At 38.9% G+C, this 4,922-nt stretch overlaps 1 pseudogene; it reads left to right on the top strand.

Annotated features, from left to right (window-relative positions):
- The first annotated feature begins 1,985 nt into the window (after positions 1-1,985).
- On the top strand, positions 1,986-2,082 carry LOC129520337 (U6 spliceosomal RNA; annotated as a pseudogene).
- The last annotated feature ends 2,840 nt before the right edge of the window (positions 2,083-4,922 follow it).

Raw genomic sequence — 4,922 nt, 5'->3', positions numbered from 1 at the left:
TAGAGAAAATCTAAGCAAAAAACATCACTTCAGAGACTTTTCATTCTGTTGAAGTTTTGACCTGGCAGTGTTACTTCCTTTCTCTGATATTGGGAAGAGAGCACAGGACTTCAGTTTGAATCCTGCCTCTATCTTTCATAGCTCTGTGGTTGGCTACAACCATAATATTGCCAAGGCAGAGACACTGAGGATCCAGTTATTAATATTTTCCTGGACTGAATCTGGAGGACCCTAAGAGAATCTAATGAAAATAGTTCTGTCCTTCATAAAGTATGAAAGTCTGTACAGATGTTAGGTATTGTTTCTATTATTCTTTTATTATTCTTAATCTAGTCAAATAATCAACTTGTAAGGCATTGTCTTAAATATGTTCCATTTATTTTGTCCTTTAATCTTTATAACAACCCTGTGTTAGTATAATTGTTCCATTTTATAGATGAGAAAAACTGAGGCTTCTAGAATTTAAGTAATGGGTTTAAGTAAAACATGTACAAATTTTGACTGTGTTAGGTCTGTGCCATGTTCAGTAACTTTGGAATTTTTTTATTCGACTAATATTAAGCACCTACTATGGTCTATATATTGTTTCAAGTTCTGTGTGTGCAGTAGTCAACAAAATGTACTAAAATTTCTGTCCTTGTGGAATTTTAAATCCTAGAGGGGAAGAGAGACAACAAACATAATAAATATCTATGCTATACAGAATTTTAGAAGGAAAAATAGAATAGGATAAGGAGTAATTGGGAATGTGGGGAGAGGGTATGAGATAATTTTAAATAGGCAGGACAGAGTTGCCTGTCAAGATGGTGGCTGTTGAGCAAAGATTTGAAAGAGTTGAGGTAATGAATCATATGGCTATTGAAGAGAAGAATGTTCTGATTAGAGGGGACAGATAGCGCAAAGGTTCTGAGGTGTGAATATGTTGGACATGTTTGAGGAACAATGACCAGATTGTATAGGGCGTGCACACCACTGCCGAGGCTCTGGCTTGCACCCTTCATAGAATGGGAGAAAGGGAAGAATTTAGAAGAGAGACATGATCTGATTTATATTTTGAAAGGATTGCTTTGGCCATTTTGTTGAAAGTACACTGTAGGGGTTAAAGGTAGAAGCAGGGAAATCAAAAACTGCTCATTTCTGGTACAGAACGAAGTGAATTAGAACGTGCTTCCAAATCTCATTTGCTGTACATTAAACTCAGTTAGTTCATTTTCCATATAGCAAAATGAGTAAGCTGGGGAGGCTTGTTTGAACACCTATTTATCTTGGCCAAATACTTTCTTCTAGCATCTTGAAGTCATTTATTTGGCCATGTTGGTACTATAAGCAAAATGAGTTTTTCTATAATAGTGACATAAATCCTTAACTTCCAATAGAAGATTGGATTAAATAGGATTTGGGTGGGGGGAAGGTGGACGGGGGGTGGCATATTCCAACTACTTCTTATCAAAACCAGTGTAATTTTCAGTACAGACTGAGTAGTGGTTTGAAACATCATCTATCCAGAGTCCGCCTGAGGGTAGAATATAGGATTCATAGTGGAGTATCATCAGAAACTACCCTGCAGAATTGGGATCAGAACCATGATCTTTTGAAAACAAATCATGGAAGAAGTCATGGAATCCTGACACAATGGGGATTGTGTCTCATTTTGAGTCACTACTGGTATTATCCAATCCCTAGCCTTCAGATCCATACGACTGACCCTGGATGGGGAATTTGATGCTGTTATTCTTATGGAACTGATAGAACTGGAAATCACATAAACTGTAGTAAGCTTATTTATTGATATTTGAGTAACTTTATGGACCATGCTTGGGTTAATGATAGGGCAGAAATGCCATTAAATCAGAATACTATTAGTTAATCCACTGGTGACATGCATTAGTGATACTTGAAATATTGTACAGTAGTGAGGACTTTTGTAGTTTTAGCTCATCCCCCTATTAAGATTGTACAGTAGTGAGGACTTTTGTAGTTTTAGCTCATCCCCCTATTAACGTATACTAAAACATTGGAATGGTACAGAGGAGATCAGCATGGCCCCTGTGAAAACAAATTCATGAAGCATTCCATATTTTTAGGCTAAAGTTGTGGTGGTAATGATCTTGTAATAGTACATATAGCAAATCATCAAGTTGTACACCTTAAAATGCAATGTTGGGTGTCAATTATATCTCAATAAAACTGGGAAAAGGAAATATTTGTGTTTGGAGGCTGGAGGGAGGGTCAGATAAGCAGTCCCATCTTTTGAAACTATAGACAAGAGTTTAGCAAGAAGCTGAAAATGCAATATACTGTATTAAACACATGTGTAGGTACCTGAAATCTGGCATCCTTTTAAAACCAAGTGGTTAAGAGGGTGTAAATGTTAGTATTCCATTGCCATCCCTGCCACCACAAATCTACAGCCTACTATTTTCCTACCATACATTTCCTAATGATGCTTCTGTTGATAGAAAGCCCCAGTCATTTTTTATTAATGGATGCTGTGACTTCTTCTTACTCTCTTTCCATTGGCACAGCATTTACTGATTAAGGATGCTGGGTGAGTCAGAATATTCCTTGCATAATGATTGGTTACTTGGAATGGGTACCAGCTCTTCCTTTGTGATAAAGAACAGTGTATATAAATAAGGGTAAGAGATTTTCTTGATGCTCAAGGTCTTTGGTCTGAGTTACAGACTATAAATTTCCTGGACCACATCTAGATGCAGGACTTCCACCGAAGTCAACAGAAGTTTTAAAAAAAATTAATGGCAGGAAAATGCACTATTATTATTTATTATTATTTCTTTTTGACTGCTCTGAAGATAATTTGGCGCATAAAGTATTGAAGAAGTTTTGGGTTTTTCCAGTGACTCATTTTCATGCAAATGTTTATCACATTTCTGGGTATTGTTTTCCTCTATCATATATATATTTCCATCTTCCATGGGTAAATCAACATCTTCATCCATATTGCACATTCAGCGGCTGTAAATTCAGCCTGTATTCTCATTAAATGTTACGAATATGTGATTTTCATTTATGATTTTAGCGGGTGTTTCTGAAATTTCTACAGCAGCATCTGGCCAGGAAATAGTGTCTGTGAATCAGAATTACTACACCTAATTTTATTTTTCTTCTGTATACTCATTTCTCTAGTCCTTTCCTAGCCAACAGGAGACAATGTGGATTCTTTTCTATCCTAATTCTCAGATACCTCTTTCATGTATAGACCTTAGGTTTGATTTTGCTTTTCCTGTTTTGTGTGGTTCAGGGAACAATGGAAGCAAATCCTGAGTCCCCGCCCCTTCTTCCCTGCCAGCACTCACATCTAAGCCACCGCTGTGGTTTAATCAGACCTGTGCAAGCACCTTCTAAGAGGTTTTTCACTACCTTCAGCTTTAGTCCCTTCTAATCTCTTGATGCCGCTGTTAGAATGATCTTTTAAAAACACAGAGATGATTCTGCATCTCTGTGCCTAAAACCCTTCTTATTGTCCTCAGGATAAAGACCAAATTCTTGGACTTGGCTTCTGGAGCTCCTCATACTCTGGTCCTGACTTGCCTCTGAGGACGATTGTTCCGCCCTCTCTTTCCCTCTATGCTCCAACCACAGGGCTCAGCTTTCAGACCCCAACAATATCACTTTCTTCACTGCCAGACCTTTGTATGTGCTCTCCCATTTGTTTGGTTCACTGTTCTACTTCACCTGCTCCTGGATATATCCTACTCATCCTTTGGCTTGAAGTCCCCTCTTCTGAACGGCCCCTCTTACTGCCATCCATGGACTCTCTATTCCCACTGGATCCTGCACTTGACCTTTCAAAACAGCCATCACTCCTGTGACTTTTTGGTGCCTATCTTCCCCAACAGATTGGTCTGATCCCAGCACCTTACACATAAAAGGTGTTTGGGCACCTAGTGGAAATGTAATGAATGTTTGCTGACTTCACTTTAGTATTGTTCTACTACTGACCTCGATTATTCTCTTCCACTATCCTTGGATATGCGTTTGTCTCTTTCCAAGGAAACAATGGGATGCTCTTCTTTTGAAATTGCACAAGTACTCATTGTCTTTTATCCTTCTTCTCTGGACTAGCTTCCTGAGCTAATTTTCACTCTGAGAGCCCAGTTTGCTTTGGAGTGACTGGAGCATCCATGTGTGAGTGGAAGACTACTAGCCTGAGAGGAGAGGCTTGAGTTTGAATTCACCTATGACATTAATTGGGCTTTTAACTCTGGGCAAATTGTTGAATCTCTGTGGTTATTATTCCCCTAGGCCACAAAATGAGAGGAACAGACTGGATACTGAGAAGCCATTTTGTGTACTTTCGGGGAGATTTAGCCCATTTAGATAACATGATTGAAAGGTGAACAAATGGAAATTCAGCACATCTTATTACAGTGAATGCTAGATTTTGATCTAGAGAGGGCTGAGGACAGGCTGTTTCCTCTAGTATGTGCCTTTTCCCCATTGCTCTGTGATTCACAGAAGCCCTGAGCAGTTGTGACTCAGAAGAGAGAGCTGATGATGGACATATATGAAACATGCTCTCACATGGATTAGTGACAAGCGAGGGTAGTATGTGGCCACATGGTAGAGGTTGGGAGGGTAGGGTGGAGTGATGGGGTGATTGTTATTGTCTGCCATGTAATCATAGTATCTTTCCTTATATAATAGTCACATTGCTGAAGAGTGTTTAATGCATAATTAGTGAAAAGGCATAAGATTTACAATTAGTCTAATTAAGGTATAGATTCCAGCTCCATCACCTTAGTCTGTGTGTGTTGTGTGTGTGTGTGTGTGTGTGTGTGTGTGAGAGAGAGAGAGAGAGAGAGAGAGAGAGAGAAAGAGAGAGAGATCAATCCAAGGCAATTAACTTGATTTCTAGAAGTCTCAGTTTCCTCCTCTGTGCATTTATGACAGTAACTCTG

Source organism: Nyctereutes procyonoides, unplaced genomic scaffold (genome assembly GCF_905146905.1).
Source record: "Nyctereutes procyonoides isolate TBG_1078 unplaced genomic scaffold, NYPRO_anot_genome, whole genome shotgun sequence".
Classification (NCBI taxonomy): domain Eukaryota; kingdom Metazoa; phylum Chordata; class Mammalia; order Carnivora; family Canidae; genus Nyctereutes; species Nyctereutes procyonoides.
This window is presented reverse-complemented; position numbering and strand designations above follow the sequence as displayed.